Raw genomic sequence first — 23,328 nt, forward strand, 5'->3', positions numbered from 1 at the left:
ACAATAGCTGTCACTAGAAGTAATTGACATAAATTGCACTAGAGGACTTTTTCGTTATGTGGACAGCATTAGATGACTTCTTCGGTCCTTCCTAGCCCCTCAAGTATATATATTTGTCAGATCCCTTTACTGGGAATCATTATTCATGATTTTTTTTGCTAATATACATGTTCTATTAGCCATTTAGTTAGAGGGGAGCCCACTGAGGACCTGAGTGCATGAGTACAGCGGAGAAATAAGATACAAAAAGATTTCACTAAGTATTATTAAATTCTGGCTCTATACCAAAAGTAAGAGCTGTCCCTGATTTTATTAATACTATACAAAGGAAAAAAAATTAAAAGCCTTTTTTTTTTTTTTTTTTGGTCTCTGTTTTATTCTACTATCTTTTATGTGATTAATACTTCTATAGGATACTATCTACCATTAACAATGGATAGAAAATACTTGATATTAAAAAAAACTTGAATAAATAGCAATTGAAATCATAAGTGTGTAATGTTAATTCATGTATTCGCTTGTGAGTACCACAACTGTGCAAGTATTAAGTCTTCTGCTGAGCTGGAGGTAAAGATAAATTTAATTACATTTATCACGTCTTGATTTCATTTTTCTTTCACCCTTACAAAAGGGCCTTCCTCTTGCCTTTGGCATCTACCAGTCATGTGAAATTGTATAACAAAGTATAATGCTAAAAGCACAATGAAGCTCAACTATGGAATCAGAGAGAATATTTTCAGCTTGTACAAGGAAAGTATAAATCTTACAGAATTCTTAGATATAAAGCTGTGCAAATGCATGTTTTAAAACTACATTTTTATCTAAAGCCTATGATGCAAGTAAAATACAGTCACTTAAAGTGTCTTGTCTATATATCATCCTCAGTTCCAGAAGGTATATAATGTTGGTGTGTTACTGATTAACAGTGATTGCTCTTAAAAGCTTTTCATTTCCTCAGGGTATAAGAGAACATTCCCCTGCTAATGACAGTATTCCCTAGGTATTGCAGATCATGAACTAATGTCTCTAATTATCTAAGGCAAAAAGGTACAAAGTATAGTGGATAAAATAAGCCTTCTGTCTGTTTCTCTAAGAATTATTATTAGAGTCTCAAATTAAGCACCTTGATAATTTGCCGCATAAAATAAGGTATGGAAAAAGATAATAGGTTATAAGAAAGTATTTTAATTTATTCCTGTTTAACCATTTTTTTGAAAAGAGGAATTCCAGCTCTTCCTATGCTTTGGTGTTCTAAAATGTAAGTTCTGCTTACATCAAAGGAGTGTCAATGGTAATACACCTTTATTCAGGTGTTTCATTTCCTTGTCATTACCTGATAATTGAAGACATGCATGTACTTCAACTATTTAGTGCTAAGGAGCATGAACTTCAGGTTTTTTGTGTTTAATATAATTGCATAATTTTCAATTGCATTCTGAAATGCTGTATAGCTTGACTAGGGCTGATGACTTATAAAAGTAAATCAATTTAAAGCAGTAATCTTTAGACCAAGCATTAGACTTCAGAAATGAAGGATTTCAGTTTAGTTGGCATTTGTTTTATTTCTCATATTTATCAGTTTTTACTGCAAAATGCTCTACAGCTCTATGAGCAACTTGCCTATGTGGATTAGTTAATTTTCCTGTCACATATCTAGTTTTTACCAAATACAATTGGAGCAGCTCTGATGGCTACCGATACAGGATGGCATTAAAGTGCCGCCCATGCCCTGCGCTTAGATGGCCTCCCCCTGACAGTGCTCAGTCATCTGCTTCTGTCTGCCGCAGGCCACCTCCCTTCCCACTCCCCTTCTTTCTGATCCTGCCAATATCTCCACCCCTGTGTGCTTCACGTGTGTGCTTCATGCACCTCCTATACTGGGGACAACCCAGCTGGAAAGCAGATTTGCAGAAAAGGACCTGGGTGTCCTGGTGGACACCAGGCTGAACATGAGCCAGCGATGTGCTCTGTGACAAAGAAGGCAAATGTTATCCTGAGCTGTAGTAGGCAAAGTACTGGCAGCAGGCCGAGGGAGGTGATTCTTCCACTCTACGCAGCACTGGTGAGGCCGTGCCTAGAGTGCTGTGTCCAGTTCTGGGTTCCTCAGGACAGGAGAGGCATGGACATACTGGAGAGAGTCCAATGTAGGGTCACAAAGATGACTAAAGGGACTGAAGCGTCTTCTCCTTTGAAGAAGGGCTGAGAGAGGTGGGACTGATCAGCTTAGAGAAAAGAAGGCTGGGGGGCGTGGGGTGGGTCTCATCAATGTGTATGTTATGTATATCAATACCTGAAGGAAGGGTGCATACATGACAGAGAAAGGCTCTTTTCAGTGGTGCCCAGTGACAAGACAAGAGGCAATGGGCACAAACTGAAACACAGGAGGTTCCTTCTCAACATCAGAAATACTGCGTCTCTGTGAGGGCGACTGAGCACTGGCACAGGTTGACCAGGGAGGTTGTGGAGTCTCCATCCTTGGAGATATCTAAAAGCTGTGTGGACGTGGTCCTGGGCAACCTGCTCTAGGTGGCCCTGCTTGAGCAGAGTTGTGGGACCAGATGAGCTCCAGAGGTCCGTGCCAACCTCAGCCATTCTGTGATTCTGTGATATTCTATTTAATCATTCCACGAGGAATGAAACCCCACTGAAATATTTAATGACACACGTGGGCACACATCTTTAACATAATACAATTAAAACTGGTGCAGATACTACCTCTGGGCTTTATGCATTTCACCTGGTGTTTGCCTGCCTTACTATCTCTTCAACAATTTAATTATATAAAGCAAGACATGTTAAGGCCTGAATTTAAGTTGCTGTAGCTCTGCTGACTTATGCTCCTGTTAGATTGAATTTACAACCTTCCGCAACGCAGCAGCATCAGCATTGTGCTGTGCGCTGGCAGGAGCTCAGAAGAGCTGTAGTCAGGTGGGGTCCTGAAAGCAATGTAGCTAGTGTCAGCTGGCTTGATCACTACATGTGCTCTGGTTAATGCCACGTAATTATGCCCTAATATGGATTTTTGCTGTATTTGTATAACCAATGAACCATAGAGTAACTATTGCTATGTGATCACTTGATATTTGGAATCAACATGCAGTAGTTAAGCTAGTTCAACCATATCAGCTAAACTAGTTGCTACTTGCTAGTCTAGGAGTCAGTGTTTCAGGTAGCGTTTTCCTATATATAAATCCACAGATTGCTTATCTCCTCACAGAAGGAACAGACAGCAACTCTGTTCTTATGTAGCCTGTAGAATTGGGAGATTTTCAACAGTTAAAATGTAATGTGTATGTGTAATAGTGCAAATATTAATAACCTTAATGAACACAAAATTTTAAACTTTAGAAGGAAGAAGATTCTTCACCTACGACAGGGATAGAAGATATTTCTTTCTGAAGAACTTGGGTGTCTCTGTATTATAAATAATGCTTTAGGTGTCTCAGAAAGTAATGAATAAGCAAAGTGGATTTTTTTCTGGAATTTTCAACACCCTTTCTAGTATGCACATTTTTCCGTCTGTCTTTATGCAAGTATGGCAGGAAGAAATAGGTCCCAGACATGATAAGGAAAAAACAATTGATGAAATAGGAGAAAAGCAGTACTCCCTTAGTATCCTGTTTTCAAGAGTGGCCAGACAAGGGAAAGAATATAAAAATAAGGGGAGTTTAGAGTGACAATTCTCCTCGCATACTCTTCTGTCACCTTGCACTCTGCTACTGAAATACTTCCTGTGCCGAAAGTTGTAACTGCATTTTTCATTTTACATACTTTAACCAAAGTTTCTTCCATAAACTGTGATAATTATTTTTGAACCTACTGGGGTATTTTGATATCTACAGCATCCTGTGGGAAATTAGCTCCATATCTAATTATGCCTTCTGTGAAAAATAATTCATTTCTGTGTCATACCTACTGCCTTTTATATTAATAAGGTATTTATAGTATTTCTGCTATGAGAAAATGAGTAACCATTATCAGTACTTCTCCAAGACATTCCCTGTTTTACACACCTCTTACACGTTTTCTACTTAGTCCCGTCTTTTCCTGACTGAAAACTTTTTGTCTATATAATCTCAGTCCAGCCTGCTGGTTTCCCTCAGTCCTGTCTAGTTCTAGGATGTCTGTTCTGACATGGGTATGACCAGAAGTTCTCACAGGTTGAGTCCAGTTATTTATTGTTTATGATGTCAGATTACTTACATGTAGTTCTGACTGACTTTAGATGAGAAAGCAGCAAGTACTCCTCTATTTCTGTAGTGCTGGTGATTACAAAGTTTGGTTTATTATGTGTTTTTTACTTATAGAAAAATAAAATGGTAAACCTTTAAAGATACTTTCATCAATTTTATTTTCCAGAATAGGCAAATTACATGCCAAATCCAGCAAAAAGTAATTCAAGCAGAAGGAGTTAGGGTCTCAGATAGCAACTCTGTGTACATGTGCACACCTGAAAGCTTCAGAAAGTCTCAGATCACATTGTAGTATAGCTGATGCTTTAGGAAGCAAGAAATAGAGGATAACTGCATGAAAGGCCTAAAGGTTATTGAAATGCCTACCTTGTCAATGGCTATTTTGGTAATAGCCAAGGTCAACGTTTAAAATAGAAGATACACTAAAGGGATGGGATAAGCAGCTTCAGATGACCTAACAACTATTACAAGGAAAAGCACCAAAGGAGAGTTTATGCTTATATTTGGTCATTTAGCCATTTTAAAGCTTCTATACTATCCTTCAAAAATGAGTTTAACACAAGTCCTAAACCCTCCTCAGGCCCAAAAGGTTGTCCCCAGCACTCTGGTTTCACAGTGTTTCTGCACTCTTGTTGATGAATTGTTGCTCAGCTGCCATCACAGTGGGACCTTTCCATTTTGTATTTGGCTTCCTGTCATCCCATTTCTTGTAAATTGAAATTGTGATTGCTGCAGTCATTAACCTTTCAAACCAATGGCTCTGTGGCAGGCCTAGTACAAGTGGTACTTCACAATAAATTGCACAGACTATCAAGCATGCACTCAACATGTGGTCTGTCTTTCTCTTTTGTCCATTGATAGGTCTCTGAGAGTTTTTTAAAATGTCCCTGAGCTATAGCACTTTTTCCATTTTAAAAATACTTAGATAATGCTTTTACTGCACAAAAGATGCTCTTGTACTAAACTTAAATGTTAATGATCTTTTAATTTTGGTTGATTATTCTCATCAAGAATTCTGTTGAACTCTGTGTTGGGAAACTGCTAGACTTCCCTGGAAAAGTGAAAGGGTTTTTGATGAACATTGATCTTACCCAGCTGTGTATCAGAGAAAGTGTAAATTGAAGTCATGCATGCATAAAAATGTCCCTGGATACATATTGTAGCTTTAAATTGGCAGCTCGATACTTGTGACATTTATTGGGAAAACAACATTTCTAAGATACCTATTGCTGTTAGCAAATGAGGCAAACAATGACAGTAAGATAATAACTCTGATAATGTTGCAGCTCAAAGATAGGTTCTCCCATCATACAACCCATCCATGTAAGAAAACGTTTTTTCATCACTCAAAATATGCTAATTTATTAAAAGAATTTTCCATTTCACTCATGGTTTGGTGGAAGCATTGTATTACTGTATGTTGCATTTGTGAGTATCACAGAAAGTTAATGAAAGCTTGTTTAATAGGTTATAAAGCTCATTTGGTGATTGTCTAGAGCATCTGAGTTTTGCATTATGAAATACAATTATTCTCATTGTCCTTTTCTGGAAAATTCCTTCCCTTTTGTTTATTCTTCTGATAGTATCTTTCAGAAAAAAAAAAAAATGAGGAGAAAGTACTTGATTTATCTAATCAACTATATTTCCAATCTAATGAAGAAGAGGAAGACTGAGTTGGTGCAGTGAATAAAAATAATTTCCACTGTATAAATCATTTCTCTATTCCTGCAATTTTTTGTTTTGTGATGAAGATGAAGGTTAGGTATATACTGTGCATTTTTCAGTATATGCAGTAGCTTATGCAAAACCTGAAACACCTCAATGTAACTTTGAGGGTACTGAAGTTAAAGCTTTCAGACTATTTTAACTTTTCTTTTATATTTGTATGCATGATAGTCTAGAGACACTAAATTTGTCTCACTCATTGTAACTGAAACTTACTTGGTAACAAAAGAGGTATGAGAAAGGTAACTCAGTGTCCTACACACAGATAACTTTTACCTTTATGCCTATTCTGTTTGCACAGCCTCTGATGTATGACTAATAGAGATGTACTATTCTGTCTTTTACTTCTGTCTTTCAAATGTAGTTTATAAGATAATCAGTGTCTTGATAAGAAGTTATTTAGTACAAATGGAAAATGTGTCCCTTTGCATTATATTTGAGAGACACTAAAAGCTGACAAGGGACATAGGCATTTGACTGTAAAAGAGATTATAATGCAAAGAGTTTGAATATCTCTGTGATGATCCAAAGATTTTGAAAGTCCATTCCATTTTCTTTGCTTCCTTACTTAACCTTTTCTACCTGTTCTGAAGCACAACAAGGGGCAAGGACAACATATTCATCTTTGTATCCTGAAATACTGTGTATTATGTAACAGAAGGTTTTACACTACAAGAAATAACACTTTAGCTTGGATCAGCTGTCTCTGAGTCACCAGTGTCCTGCATCCCACAGAGTCAGTGGGATGTCTTCAGTTCATTGTGGTCTCATTCAGTTCTACACTGAATCCATGTCTTTGTATTGTAATGAATAAATGCATATTCAATATTAATATAGACCAGAGACAGAAAAAAACCAAAACAGTATGAGTGGCAATGGCACTAGTGCAAGAGTATTTTGCCTCTCATATTGGTCCTCCAAGGCTTGTTCTTGCAGATGAGGTAGCTTGGAGCTGACCAAAGAGAGGAGAGCCTGGAAGAGAAATATAGGTCAGTCAAAGGTTCCCACCTAGTTCTTCAGCCTAATGGGAAACAACACTAAAAACATTTGACCTCTGTCACTCTGTGACTCTGAATATGAAACAGGCATTGGGTTGTTCTACTGGGTAACAGTGCATGAAACATGTCCATTGTGCAGAAAGGTTTTACAGAGGGGCTGACCCCTCTGTACAAGCCATGTATGAACAGCAGTGTTGTGATCTCGAAGAGGATTTATTTACAAAGAAGCGCTAATAATTTGTCTTTTCAAATAGACACAGTGATAACACCTGAATAGGTTGTGCCTCATGCATATAAATCTGTTAAATTTATATCATAGAAACGTCAGTAAAATAGAAATAAAGGAATTTCCGATGTTACTAGAAAATCAAATAGTAGTAATTCAAACTGGAAATTAATGTCTCTCCTGTTACTTTCTTTGCCTTCATAAGCTAAACAGACAACTGCACAATGAAACTCCAAACAAGTGAACCTAGAAGCCAGATATCATGTTTGCTGTCAACAGACAGATTTCTGTAAATATTTTTTTTCTATCTAGGGAGTGTTTCTGATGACATGTATAATGCACATAGCTCAAACCCTGAATGTATAATACAGAGTTATTATTTATCAGTTGTTCTTCAGATCAATTGTTTTCTCAATTTTAGATGACTAAAGAAAAACTTAAAAAAAAAAAATCCTGCCAAGGCCGAATTTTGCTATTATGTTTCAAAAGCACTTGTATTCATTTACTAAGGGTTTAGATAGAACTTTTCCATTTTTCAAACAAGGCTATGTGAAAATCGTTTAACAAACTGAGCAATAAATAATGCTTACAGTCATCATATATTTCCTTCAAGAGTTAGTCAAGGAACTTGAAACTTTTCAAATATGAGACTAAAAATAATTTGGAGGTACAGTTTGACTGATCTAGCATACAGTTGTCAGTTGTCACAAATTTACAGACCATAATGCTTTCAGTGGAGATACTCATTTCAATTGGTTTCACAGTTGCTGGCAGAGATTGAGATCTTTTCTTTGAAAGTTAATAATGAACTCAGCCCCTACACTTCTATTCATCTCATGACTTACTGGTGTTCATGGAGATATTTCACGTTGTGTTCACTAGGGAAAAACTGTCATCTAGCATGTCTTCATAATAGTGACTGCTTACTTCTGAATTAAGTTTTAGAAATGTAGATGTCACTGATTAAGCAGCACATAAAAAAGAGTGTGATTTTAAGCACCCAGTATCAATAATAGTGCAGAGCACCAAATACCTCTAAAGTTCTATTTTACTCTAAAGATATCAATGCTGTATTTTGGTGGAATTGTATTGCTCTGTGTGCATGTCAGTCCCTCCTGTTTGAAACTGGCAGTACCCTGTGCCGTGCTCTCAGCGGGGCTGACAGTGCAACGTGCCATCAGCCATGCCAAGCTGGCATTTGATGCACAGCGGATGCTTTCTGCTCTGCCAGCCAGCTGCTCAGTGTAACTCATCTGCTGGTGGAGCTGTTTTCTGCCACAGAGCTTTCATGTGCATCCGTATGGGATAACTAAGGAATATAAATGTTTATGTACTACAATACATGAGCAGCAAAATATATTCTTTGGCTGCAGCTCACTGCAGTTATTTTTTTGCTGCATCTGGACTAAGCATTAGAAAGCTTCGTACTGGAGTTATGTGAAATTGTCAGATTGTGGTTTCTGGGTAATCACTAACGTTAGAGAAGTAAAATTTGGTGCAGTGCACCACTGATGACGTTGTGATATTAAATTTAGTGAGAAGACAGCTCTTTTTCTCTTTTCTCCCATTTGTCCCCTTTTCTTCATGAGGAGAGATGAATATAACTGCTATAAACACTGCACAATGTAACACACAGCTTATCATAAAATGTTTTAGTGGGCCAATTCATCAGTTGAGAAAAGAGTGTTCAAAAAAATCCCTCTACTTGGATTTCTTGCTACTGGTTTTCTTACTTTTAAAGAGTTTTTATATAAAAGATTATAATTCCATACTAAATCCTCTACTAAGTTGTCTCCCTGTTACACTGCAATTCAAGGACACAAAGTAGACACCCATATTTTCAGGTGGGCAGCCTAAGCCTGCAAAACCAGAGCAGAGGGAATAAACACATCATCTGATGATACTTCTGGATGGTGCAGTTGGACCATTTGGGTCCTGATTACTTCAAAACTTTATAGACAAAATCTTGTTTGTGCTGGACTCAGGGATCTGTTCTGGATCCCAGGAATTTCTGAGTAATTTTGATTCTTTATATTCTTTCCTTGGTTAAAATCCTAATCAATTTAAGCAAAATCAGCAATTGTAGGTTTTGTCAGAAAGCAGTGAAATCATCAGAAGTCCTTTCTTGATTTCAAAAGTATTAATTTCTGACTAGAAATGTCTTTAGATCTATGCTACCTCTGTGCTAAAAATAAACACTGGTAAATCTTCAAATAAAACAGCAAATCACAAGTGATGAAGCATCAAGGTCAAGTCTTTCAGTGTCATGGAAGTTTATTACAAGTCTTGGGCCAACCAGCGTTTACCTTTGAGTGACAGTCTAAAATGCAGTATCTAACAGAGCCCATATTCTATAGATCAGCTGGACATTTGCACAGTTGCTCTTCACTCCAATTATGTGAATGATTCTCATGTTAACTTTCAAGTAAGAGAATTTATTCAACCCAGTCAATTCCATTGTGAAATATACTTAAAGGACCTTAGATACGGTGAGTGTAACAGAAGAAATAGGAGCCAATAACTCAGGAGACGGCATGATTCAGTAAACACAGCATGTAACTAGAAGTCTAAAGACTCGAGTCGTTTGGCTCTCTGGATGGCTTATTAACTGCCACACACCTTTAAAAGCCTTAACTATCACACTAAAAAGCCTGGGTTGCAAGAGAGCATTATGCCAGTGCTTTGCTGCCTGCATGGGCTCCACATTGACAACTGCCTAATTTAATGTCTCTGGTCTGACAGGCAAAAGCGTTTAGAGTGTCCCCGGCTATCTGAGAGATTGCTTCTCAGCTTCTGATCAAAGCCTCCTCAAACACGCCCTGGGAACAAAGTGGGGAGCACCAGTAGGGGGGCTGGTGGCTGTGGGAAACTGAACTTTCCCAGGATCTGGAGATACCAAAGTTCGTCCTTACAGGAAACAATATTGAATGCTGAATTCCTTGGTGTTAAGAGTGAAATGTGTGTTCCGTGGGCAGAATTTGAGTGAGGCAGTCTACCTCTCTGTGACCAAGCTCCATATGTGTCAAGTGGAAATGACGGTAACCTCATGCCTGAAAGAACACTGATCTAGGAAGCACTCTGCATGATATTTCTAACAATTATTTACTTGTTCCATTTATGCATCTCTGACCAGATACTGAAGCCCATCCCTTTTCTGTTGATGTAACTGTCTCAAAACTAAACAGTCCATTAACAGGCTAGAAGCTTATGCACAGGGATCGATTATTTTTTTCTGTTTCTTATCTCTAAGTAGTATAGTTCTCCAGATTTGAATCTCATATCTTCCCTAATACTTGATCAAATAACCACACCGAATCTCATTTCCAAAAAATTCGCTGCACTTCCAGTAGTGTTGAAAATAAATAAATCAAGTCATACAGCATCTGCTTCACTGAACAAGAGATGTAGTACCATCCCCTGTAATGGAGCCCAAGTTATAACAGCCTTATTTTCTTATTCTATTCTCAGAAGCTGCAGCTATGGAACAAAGACAAATTTTATGTGCCATAAACTTAGCAGGTTTTGCAAGAAGTTTTTATTCGCAGCAATTTCAGCCTCAATGGATCTCCATAAGAAATGATACAACTATGAGAAATTAAATCTCTTCCTTAGGCCTACCCCATATGATAGATAACTCTTTTTTAGATGTATCTAGTTATCTTTTTCCATTCTTGTTATCTGTTTTAAGTGGGAAATATCTTTTGCTTCTTTTTTGCTTCTCTATACTGTTCATGTTTTCACAAAAACATGCTAGCAAATATCAATCACCATTTATTTAGGTTTATCTCAATGTTCAGTTCCAATTATTTGATTTATGCTGCAAATTTTAGATATACTGCCAAAAGCAATGTATCAAGTACCCACATATGAGACAAGGAGAGCTTCAGAACAGTCCAAAGGAGATTTATGTAGTTTATTTAGATTTTTTTCTGTGCTAAAAAATGTTGTCAGTTCATATTCCTGAGTAAACTTCAAATTCCATTCAGATGCTTTTCTCATGTATTTTTACTGCATTATAGAAACAATATGTCATTGTAAGTAGCAATGGTACCTCCTCCCCTCTCTTATGGAACTGTTCATTCTTCTTTCTCAAAGGTATTTAGGTTTATGGCCCAAAGTATTGCCACGAAGTGCACTCTGGCCCTTCCATGATCACCATAAACAGTAGAGCTCTAGTGATCAAGTATCTTCTCTATATTGTGGACCCATGATCTGGGGGGACCTTTGGGCAGCAGAATAAAGGAGGTGTCGGTGTGGTGTGCTGACAGGCTGGACGAGAGTAGATGTGACAGTGAGGTTTTGGTACCTAGAGAGGGGAGCTGGTGACAGACACTGAATGCCAGGGAGCCTCCAGGATGAGGCACAGGGCCCTCACGGTGTGAATAGGGAAGAGGCATTTCTTACTGTGGACCACATCTCTCTCGCACTCACAGCAGCTTTATACACATAATTTCCTCGATTGCTTCTGATTTTTACCACTGTACTTGGTGAATCAAGTCCTATTTATGCTAACGTCAGGCTCGGTTTTATAAATATTTATGCAGGTATGAACTTTTGTTCTTATGTTTGCAAAGCTGGGGCCCTTCTGAGACAAAGTGTTGTGAGTAGTAGAGAAAGCAAAAACCTTTGTTAAAGGATAAATATATTATTATGTAAAATATAAATAATGAGCACAATGTTTGATTTCCAGTTTCTAACCTGCTCCCCACAGGATTTTATGCTCTTTGGCATTTCTTTGAACTAACAGAATTCCGCAGGAGCTGAAATTCCTCGATGCTTTTCATTGTAGTTGGCACTAACCAAATATTTATCTGCTTGCCTTTACCATTGCACGTCTTTGAAAGAAACAAAGAACTACCGCTCTGAAAAATACTGAAATAACATGAGTTAGGACACACTTTTAGGCTGATTGTCTTTCATTCAGACATGTGTCCTGGGAATGCAAAACTCACAGAGTTCTTACTTCATGATTAAAAGGAAATTTTGATTTGCTGTCAGTACTTAGTATCAACATCCATCTGACTGACGAACACAAAAAAAAATCAGATCAGCATTTTAGATTGAATATAGTTCTTTTTTTCACCCCTGACACACTGAGGTTGCTTCATAAATACCTTGTGCTAAATTTAGGCTTTCTCATTTTCAGGTATGGCTATAAAATAATTAGTAATCATGATCATCAAATTATAGAATCATTTCAGTTGGAAGAGATCCTCAAGATCATCAAGTCCAACCATAACCTAAGTCTAGCACTAAACCGTGTCCCCAAGAACCTCATCTATACATTGTTTAAATACCTCCAGGGATGGTGACTCAACCACTTCCCTGGGCAGCCTGTTCCAATGCCCGACAACTGTTTCCATGAAGAAATTTTTCCCAATATCCAATCTGAACCTTCCTTGGCACAACTTGAGGCCATTTCCTCTCGTTCTGTCACTTGCTACTTGGGAGAAGAGACCAACACCCTTCCTTGCTACAACCTTCTTTCAGGTAGTTGTAGAGATAAGGTCTCCCCTCAGGCTCCTTTTCTCCAGGCTAAACAGTCCCAGTTCTCTCAGCCACTCCTCATAAGACTTGTTCTCTAGACCCTCACCTGCTCATTGCCCTTCTCCAAACGCTGAACAAGGTGCAAGCCAGCTAATGTTTGGCAGAAGATTGTTAGTACAGTTGCTTCCACAGTGAATCTTCCACTCTTTAAGGATACAAGGAGCTTTTAGAGAAAACAAAAGCAACAACTGAGCTTCTAAATTGTAACTCACTCATGTAAGAAAAAAAAAATAAAGGCCACCATGGTTTTAAAGCAGGTAATTGACTTATACTCAAATATTTCTGTTAAGGACTGCTCATGTCCTTCATTCTGCTCAAGTAAGGGCAGAAAAGTAAGCACCTTTCAGATGTCAGGGACTCATCCATACAGTTCGGTGTCTCAAGCTTTGGGGTGAGCTTTTAAGTTCAAATCTTTAGTCATGTTGTTCACTGTTGGTTTCCTGCCAGTGCTAATAATAGGAAACTAAAAATTACACTAGTTAGTGGGCATTGCTAAACAAAGAAATGTGCTGATTAAAAGCGTTGCTGGCATCTCGCCCACTGCATCGTGGAAGCAGCCAAAGTGTTGATTGTTATTTACTGTGTGAAACCACACACACTGGATGTGAGCCAGTTCCTTTATTTCTGCTTGTTTTCCTCTGAAACTGTCACAGGGGTGTCAAGAGGCTTTTGTTCATTAGAGCATCTTCCAGTGGGAGGCTCAAAATCTTGTACATCTTCACTGTGCTGTTGAGAAGCATTACCGTAACTCTTCTACAGATGGCTAAATAGAAGCAAGAAGATTTGTGTTTTACCTGATGAGACAAGGTTTGAGAGGAGTTTTTAGATGTATTTTAACCAATAGATGTCAATGGAGATTGATGCTTTCTAATCTACTGACTTCCACAATGTTCCTAGAAGTGCAGACTGTTGCCACTGAGCTATAGAATGAGTCTACAGCTTATGTGACAGAAATGATAATGCAATAACCCAAAGTGTTGCCCCTGTGAGCCTTTAGCTGAAATAATTCTACTATAATTTAGATCAGGGAGGAAAGATCGAAAGGAAGGATGTCCCTCTAGATCCAGTAATTAGTGTGCTCTGTTTTGAGATGCCTCCTACGTTCTAGGTCCTCCTTGAAAAACTGCTCATGCTTTACACTTGTAACCATAAATAGGCAAAGACATAGAAAGGCTTTAGAGTGGGGACGAAAGACTATTTGAGATGACCATCCCTAACCATTTCACCAAAAATCCCTTCCTTTTGTATTTCTCTACATGTCTTTCATCTCATGCAACTTCTACAAAGCATAGAGAAAGTATTTCTTATCTCCGTCGCTAGCTCTAAAGGCTCGCAAATATATTCAAGTGTACAAGGCTAGTGTGTTATTTAATGTTCTGAACTATAGGGCTTAATTCTGCAATAATTGAAAACAAGAGCAAGCTATTTCGGGAAGAAATTTTGGCCCTCTTGAAGTCATCAGATAAGTTTGATCTGAGATATATAATACCTTTGGTTAACATATTTCATCATTCATCACTGTTTGGTTACAGCATCTTTCTATATGATTGTATAGAAGTTATTTTTTAAAATGTAAGCCAAGAACTGTTTCAATAAAGAAAAGGTGTTCTGAAAGCTTTTTTCTGTAGCCCATTCCTGAGAAAACTAAGATGAGAAACCAAGTCAGAAAAAAAAAAAAGAAAAAAGAACTAATTCAGTTTCAGTAGACAAGAGGTTAAATTAATAGCTGTCCCTTTCCTGATAACACAGAAAGTAGAAGTGATAATTGAAATTAAAAACATCAGCAGTTTTCAGTGTAATTGAACACAGTTTATTCACTAGAGAAAATGAGTGAAAATCCATCAAAGTAAAAATAGGTCATTATAAACATATTCATATTTATAACATATATTGTTGTACATAGTAGGGATAATATCCCACAGATGAAAAGAATATTAATACTGTCCTTAAAATTAATTTTTTCATAAGATTAATTTCAAGCAGTGTAATAAAAATAATAATAATAAAAACATACCACCTTGTATTTTGAGCTTTTAACATTTCTGCTCTGAGTATCTTCATGTGACTTACACATATTAATGTACGGGGACTCTCAGCCCTCCTACAAAGTAGGAAAGGCCTCACTAATATACTAATTTATCTTCATTTTCCTTCAGGAAGCTTTTTTAGAATTATATTAAATAATATAAATTATATTAAATTCTTTCAGCTATAACTGTGTTTTAAGTACACTTTGTCCTATAATGTGTATGTGTTCTACTTTAAATAGACATAGTGTAATTATGGCGCATGAATTATGCTCGAATAAGGAAAAATCCCTAATTTAGTCCATTTCTGGTTTCTCTGGTATACCCAGATCCATATTAGCTTGAAAGTTCTTTGTTTATCAGTACAGGATTAATAATTCATTGATTAAAATAAGTACAGAATATAATTTTAAAATGTTAGGAATGTTAGCAAAATATTTCAATTATTTAAGGGAATATGAAAATTGATTTGAGTAAAAAATTCATGTTTCTGATTTGTCTGAGGAATTATCTTCTGTCTCTGAGAAAATTACCTGATATTCTATTAATGGGTAAGTGGCATGAAGAAGGTGGCAGCTCTTTCTGTCGGCTGGAACAGCTGGTAACCTGGCTACTAAACCAGTGTAACAGATTGTAAAACTGGAGGGGGATCCCCTGTCTAACAGAAAGAAAGAAAGAACACTTTCTTTATATATATTGCGGTTTATGTCTCCTATCCGAGATGTCATGAAGCCTCTTTTAAATGGTTTCATCTGCAGAGATCACCCTCACAACAAACACTTGGCCTTTGAGCCTGTTTGGTTGCCACTACAGATGAACAGGCATCCAACACACACATCTTTAAAACTTTCTTTTACCCATCTCTTCCAGTGCAGCCTGCCTCTGCTCATCTTCCCATCTCTGCACGTTTCTTGGTAATGAGCAACAGCTCCTTTAACAGCTTTTCAAAAGAAAGGCAAGCAAGGCCTGGACTTGTTCCATTATATCACAGGCCTGGCCAGACCCCAAAATGATAGGTTTAAAGACAGAATAAAACCAATTGTCAGCCTTCGTGAGTAGTTTGAGACACTGTCCTGCCAATCATCCTCCCAGTCCTTTGACAAACTGGCTTTTATAGTAGGTGAATAGTAAAGATCAAGAGGAACACTGCAGTGGGGGAATAATATAATTGCCTCATCAAAAGGGCCAAAGTAAGTATCTCTCCTATAGACATTGCAATTATCTCATACATTCATTGATTTCCTAAAAACTTCCTCAAAGCTCCCATTTGATGTGTTGAGGTGTTGAATGAAAAATCTATACAAAGGAAATTAAATGTTTCTGTCATTTATCTAGTTTCAAAAAGAGGTGTTAAATAGCAGGAGCTGACAATACAGCACTCCAGAAGACACCAGTTCGAAGAAGCTGTTCAGAGAAATCACTGTCTGTAATAGATTACAAAGACGTGTTCTTTTTTTTCTTTTAATTCACAGGAGAAACAACCCCTTTAAATTTTACCAACAGCTAATGGACAATATTTTGCTTATTGTTGGACTTCTGTGAATTCATTGTCCTCTCGGGGGGAATCTAACTATGGCAGGAAAACAGCTGCTCCTCTCTCCCTACATCATCCTCTGTTATTTCTTCTTCTAAAATATTTAGAACAAAGGAAAAGAAAGAAGAAAAGGAGCATAAATATGTCTGGGATTATTTATAATCTGTGTTAATGAGAAAAGAAAAATATCTTTTGAACTATCTGACTATTCCCAGGTTAGTTTTCCCAGTCTTAATTTCTAGTCCTTTGTTCAGCCGCATTTCAAGTATTTCAAGAGAAAGGGCTTCTCTGAATTAGTGTTTTTGAGGTTGCTTCACAGGCTACTGCACAGCATCTCTTTTAAGCATATCTTTCGAGATGTTTTTCAGACTGCATATGGTTTTCCTTTAATGACATCAAAACCTGCTTTCCCCCAGAAACCTGATTTTGTTTCTATCATCTACTTTGAAGTCCTTCTAAAATAATTTCACTTTTATTAGCTGCTGCAGGTTTTTTTTCCCCTGCTCTTGGTGTTCCTCCTATGTTGTCCAATAAATGTGATCTGAACTCCAGCAATGCCACCAAGCCCCTTTTTCACAAAAATCACTGCTGATATGTCTTCTGCTTTTTCACTTTGAAAAAAAAAAAAAAGATTATCGAAAGAGAGCCCTGCATTCTAAGAGCACTTTCAGAACACTAAGTTAATGACACTAGCACTCACTTCAAAATATATACGCAATGAAACCTATTCCTGATGAATATATCAAGGACAAGCGGATGTATGTTTACTGCAGAGAAATGAGTTACAAAATTACAAATTTGTTTAACTTACAATAAATTACAAACATATTTATTCTCAGTATGCAGCTCTAAGGTGGGTCAAATCTTGATCCTAACCCTATTGAGATTTGGTAAATACATCTTTAATGCTAAAGGTATTCCTAATTAAAATCAATACAATACTGATTAATTAATGCATTGAATTATATACATGTATTAAATAAACTATCACTCATCTTGACGCCCTGACACTGGGGCTGAGGCTGTCCTGGGACAGCCTGGGAGGGGCCAGGGCAACGTGTCCCTTCCTCTCTGTCCTTGATTTGGGTTCCCGCTTACCTTTGTGCCTCTGTGCTTCTCTGAGCTTGCGGAGCTGGGCCTTCGGTGGGTCGATGACTCCTGCGATGTCCTGGGAGCAGCCATGACAGGACGTTAGTTGGGTTCCCCAACCTGCCATTGTCTCTTTGTGCTCCTCTGTGGGCGCGCAGACAAGCTTTTACCACATAACTTAACAAAATCCAGCATACTGCAGCATGCTTATAAAATAGAATCAGTTTTATTAAATATAAATAAAATATAAATATTTAGTCTAGAAGTGTATTAACTTGTGTTTTTGTTTTCTACTCTGTTTGAAGTACATTTAGTGGTCTGCAGACACGACTAAATTGTTTTATACTGTGTCAGCTGGATATTAGTTACATTTCAAAGCTGTAAAGGCATAATAAAACTGTAAAAAGCCAGTTCATGCATTGACACTAGAGGACTAAGACACAGCAGCCATTTAATTCTCTTCTTCCTAGCTATCATTTTGCCTGTGCAAGTTGACATCAGGACATTATCCACTACCATTAATTTATTTGCAATTAAATAAAACACCTAGTTAAAATAAAACTTACTTTCACCAATGGCATACGTCAGGGGTGTCAAACTCATTTTCACCAGGGGCCACATCAGCCTCGCGGTTGCCTTCAAAGGGCTGAATGTAATTTTAGGACTGTATAAAATTCAGCCCTTTGAAGACAACCGCGAGGCTGATGTGGCCCCCGGTGAAAATGAGTTTGAGACCCCTGGCATCCATGCTTGCTTATATCATCTTTGAATGGTTTTCTTTAATGTCCAAATAAGTAATTTTTCAGTACTGCTTCTGCTTGACAAATTAAGATTACCCCTTTCCCATGGCCCACAAGCGGTGCAGTTGCTGAGAGAGCACTGGGTTTTCCTGTTTGCCATGAGAATTTACCATGTCAATGTAACATGATGCTACTGCTTACACTCGCTCATGCTGGCAATCCTGAATTGCACCTGCTGTTTTTCCAGGAAAGGGTTCTCTCTCTGCATTCTTTCTCTGGTTTATGCTACAGAAACAGCACAAGGCACCATCTGACACAAAGTGAGAATGCAGAAGAACATTAGGGAAGTTTTTCTTTCATGCTTTTCACAGGCTATACCTGTTCTTAAAAGCGAGCTGGGCTTTTGGTTCTTTTTGACTGGAAATTTGCAACTATCTGATGCCTTCTTGGTTTGATCTTGGACTATTATGTCTGACAAATGGGGTAATATTTGGTGATAGCCTGATTAAAGGTTATCTGTGTTTCAAGGCATAGTGAGATCATGTTAGATATGTTTCACCAAAGTCTTTACCTCTTCTGTCCTCAGAGGGACTGTTTGTAGCTTAGTTTCTTATGTGTGTCACTTTTGACACGTATTTCATTTTGGAATAGGATCAAGAGAGGAGTATTTGTGAACTAGGTATCACTGGTCTTCTTTCAGATCATTTATATAGTACTTAAATACTTTAGCAAATGAATTTTCAGATCACTTAAGTTCCCTTGTGGTTAAATTTTCCATAAGCCTAGAAAAAACACTGTACATCTCAAGTATAAACTTTGCTGATAGAATACATTACTGTATCCACACTAAAAAAAATCCTTCTATATGATAAAACATTGATGAATATTTTGCTGATAATTTTGCTGAGAAATGTTACTACATAGCCACTGATGTCTTGCCATGGAAGGCCAATATAGGCTGAATACATATCAATGTGTCCTGATTAAACACTAAATATTTTTTTTACTGAATAAAAGTAGATGTTTAGTCGAAAAACACTAATTGTATTTCTTAGTGGGAAAAATTAATTTAGTTTTGCAACCCATGAAAGTCACATAATCATTTGACTCAGTTTTCTGCAAACAACAAAGTCATAAGAAGGCCTACGTTTCAACCACATACATCAGAAGAAACATGAGATATAGCAAGTTCAAATCAACCTTAGGTATGCAGCTTTGGAAGTGGGGAATGCATAAAATTAAAAGTTAATTTTCATAAACCTTAAAAACATTAAAGACTGAAAAAATACAAGCTTCAGAACCTATTGTATGAAGTCTCTGACCCACACCCTTCTGTCCTGGTCAGTATGTCCTCGTTCACTATGGCAAATTATCAAGGTCCGCTTATCAAACAAAGCCTCTCATGTCATCCCTTAGAAAAGCTCTGCCACATACACAGACAACTTTCCAAGGCTGTTCAGCAGCCCAAATTTTCAGTGACATTAAGGGGCCTCTCAAGCATCACCACACTTCAGGGTACCAAAAGAGCAGAACAGTTTTTCCTGGTGTCTCATGTGAGGCCACAAACCTCAGACCGTGGGCACTGAACTTTGTTGTCTGCCCCTGCTAAGAGTTTGGTTCCTTTATGTCTGTTGCTGCCCTTCAGATGGACTGCTGCTAGCTCATCCCTTCGTGACAGTCTAGACTAAGCAAGCCCAGCTCTCTCAATCTCTCCTCATTGGCCATGTGCTCTCCTCCCTAGTAGTTTTCATGGCTTTCTTCTGAACTTTCTTCAGTTCCTCCGTGCCACTGGGAGGGCCTCAAGACTGTCCTGAGCAGAGAGAGAGAATAACTCCCTGAGCCTGCTGGCCTTGGCCCAGTAGGTGGTTTGTCTTATTTACAGTAAGAATTCTTTGTTGGCTCATACTCAGCTTCACATCTACTGCAACCCCATGTCCTTGTTGGCAGCACTGCCATTCAGCTGGTCACTTCACAGCTGGTGCTGGGGCAAGGGGTGGGTTCTTCGCAGACACAGAACGCTGCAATTCTTGTTGAGCTTCATGAGGTACCTGTTGGCCCAGATTTCATTATTAATTTGGCCTAGATTGTGTTATTAGATCAAGGCCATTTGTTAAGTTATTATCCTGTTTTGATCAAAGCCCTATTTTACTCAAATGAAAAATTAGGAACTGGACTGCATGTGAAAAGCCACTGTGGGTTTATGTTGTGGGATTTCTAGTAGAATTAGCTTTAAATATGTGCATGCTATTTCAGAATTACACACGTGTTCTTCCATGAAGTTTTCTGCTTATGCAAAATTAAAGTTTTCAGTACATTCAAAAAAAAAAAGAAAATAATATCAATTGGAGACAATTAAGTCAGTGCACAAGAACATATATCTAAATGAAGCAGAATGAAAACTGACATCAGATAAAGCATGGAATGGAGAACCTGTCATGCAAAAGCCTGTAATTAAAATATATTTTAAATTGCCAGAGCTCCTAATACAGCTTAATCAATCATGCAAAATTGTTTGTCATGCAGACAAAAGTCTTTGAGTTTGTTTCTCCTTCATCTTCTTTCCTACATTTCATTATTTCTCTCTGTTTTGTGTCTTTTGGGGTTTGCTACTTGTCTAAAAAGGATGTTGATTAGGTAGTAAAGAAGAATCCAGCTATTGCAGTATTCTTAGAAATACAAAAAAAAAAGACAGCTTAGACAGCATGAAGCTTGTAAATAATTTACGGGTTTTGGAGTGGTTCATAAGACCATGTGCTGGAGGTGTAATTTCTCAGCAGTAAAATCACAAGTGAGAGCATCAAAAGGCAGAATCAAATTTATTATTCTCTGTCAGTTCTTGCTGTCGGTTTGTATTATCTTCTCTTTAAAGGAAGGAGCACTGGACTCAGGAAAAACAGTTCAAAATGAACTTTTCCTCCTTTTTATTCTCCAGAAGGAAAATATAATACATCATTAATGCAATTTTAAAAGCCTGTCAAACAGAAAATTTCTGTAACAAAATAAATTATGTACAGCTGGAGGAAAAAAGAGTATAGGAAATGGTTTAAATAAGCCTCACATTTTTCTTTCAAACTATTTGATTATTTTCCTCCCTTTTATAAGAGTTTAATGAAAAGTTGGAAAGATTTTTTAATTATAGTTGCTACAATGGCAGAAGTCAGCAATAACTTGACATAAAGCCATGGGGCATACTTAACAATTACAATATTAAATCTCTTTCTCTGAACTAGAGAAATCTCCTGATAAACAAAATAAAGCCAGATTTATGAGTCAGGAAAAGGGCGGTCTTGGAGGTAAATTATGTTGGCTGCATATATATTTAGACTAAAATTATGTAAGAACAGAGGTGTTCACTGTCTTGTACAGTCTCAGAGGAAATTTCCAAGCTAAGGAAACAAAAGTTCAAACAGGTATTTCTGACAAGAGTAATTGGTCAGTATCACAGGATTTTTAATGAATATCATTAAGGTACCATTACTATAGACCTCCAAGGATGGAAAAGGTAAGGTGTTATCGGCAATGCTGTAGTAAAGGGCAGAGGAAAAAAATACAGGGAGTCAACCTAGAAAAACTCAAGAGTTCATTCCTGTCTCTACTAATAGGTAACTCTGTAAAAGTAGGTTGCCTTTTCAAACAATGTTTCTTTCAAACAGTATGGTGAAACTGGAGTTCATTAAGTGACAGAAAAAAGTACTGCCATAATGAGGTACGTAGATCTCTAAAAACAGGCTGCTAACTTATTTTGAACTAACAAAGAATAAATTAGACATATTTTTCCAGAGTACATTTAGTTGTCCTTTAGCGTCACAACACTCAAATGCAGTCAGGAAATGGGTGCCTAATTTTCCGCAGCTTTAGACTAAGGACTGACACTGTTGCAGACACTGGCATTTCCTGTGAAATGGGAGAGAACTCTTTGCAAAATGGGCATGTTTTGAATGTCTTACTCATCCAAAGAAAAGGTAGAAAAATTGCTTTACATCTTGATAAGCCATAGAGTTAGATGAACTTAATGCACATTTTGTCATTCATTATTTATTGAGCTTCTCAGGAGGGGAAAAAAAGAAAAAAAACAAAAAAGAAAAAAAAAAAGAAAAAAGAAAAAAGAAAAAAACCCCAAGATCTGAATTTTACAGATTCAAATATACAGGTTTTCTTTCAGTTAACTCAAAATGTGCCTTGCTTTTTGTCTGAAAATAAATTAAATGCAGAACAGAAAGAAGCCTTGGCTACTTTTTCTAAATTCTGAAATACTGCATTGTCCTTTTACACTCCCACCCATCTCAGGGAGAAGGCTGTGTTATTCTTCCTTGGGCAAATCTGGGAATCATGTAGAATATATACCAATGTATGTTTGGAAGAGGAACTTATGAAATATCTTTGTTACATTTTCTACATTGAATCACCGTAATGTTATATCAATGAGTATCTGAACACTTCACTGATGCTTTCTTTATTGTGCTTCAAATACAAGTAAAAATACTGCTCTTTCACATGCACTTATACAACTACAGAAGGCTTCACATAAAAGGACAGGCAGCGTAGTAAACCTGCTAGGGACCGCAGCGACACTAGACCATCTGATTACAGTATTTTTGGGATCTGGTAAAGCAGAGAGAGATGTTTTAGAATGCTGTCACACCCAAATACATGACAGTCAGGGAGACGCCACCTCAACTAACAGATTGCTCCTTACCTGACAAAGGGTAGAGAAGCTAGATTCATTTCATTGTTCCTCCCATTCCCCAAAGGCTTTGGTTTGAAAGGCAGTGTGGCCCAGCAGTCAGTATACATCTGGTGTTACAAAGACCTGTCTTCTAATTCTGCCTCTGTCGGTGACAGCCTCTGTGACCAGGAACAAATAATTTTGCTTTTCTGTCTCTGTGGCTGCTGTTTGTCCTGATCAAACAGAATTGTTTCTTACTACGTGTTTGCACATGCTTAGTTATGGTAAAGTGCTGATTTTGGCTGAGGATAAGTGACATAAATCAAAATAGTCCTAGATCTACAGATCTGACGTGTTTTTCAGGCTGTGCATTCATCTCCCAGTTAGCAAGATTAGACTATTTGTTTCGTAGCAAAAGCTGTCAGAACTATGAATATCTCAGTGTTCCTTATTCAGTATAATAGGAATATTATTTGCTTTCACAGCAAAACCTGTTATTATACTGGTAAAAAATGTTACACTGTTCTTTATCTTCATTTATAGCTATTTCTTTTCCCCAGTTTAAGACTACGAGCACGTAAGT

The 23,328-nt window shown here is 37.5% G+C and overlaps 1 protein-coding gene across 3 annotated transcripts in view; it reads left to right on the top strand.

The window, feature by feature from the left end:
* KCNIP4 (potassium voltage-gated channel interacting protein 4) overlaps positions 1–23,328 on the top strand; it is a 314,408-nt gene that overhangs the window by 272,308 nt on the left and 18,772 nt on the right. The gene's annotated exons all lie outside the window — the stretch shown is intronic.

Source organism: Caloenas nicobarica, chromosome 4 (genome assembly GCF_036013445.1).
Source record: "Caloenas nicobarica isolate bCalNic1 chromosome 4, bCalNic1.hap1, whole genome shotgun sequence".
Lineage (NCBI taxonomy): Eukaryota > Metazoa > Chordata > Aves > Columbiformes > Columbidae > Caloenas > Caloenas nicobarica.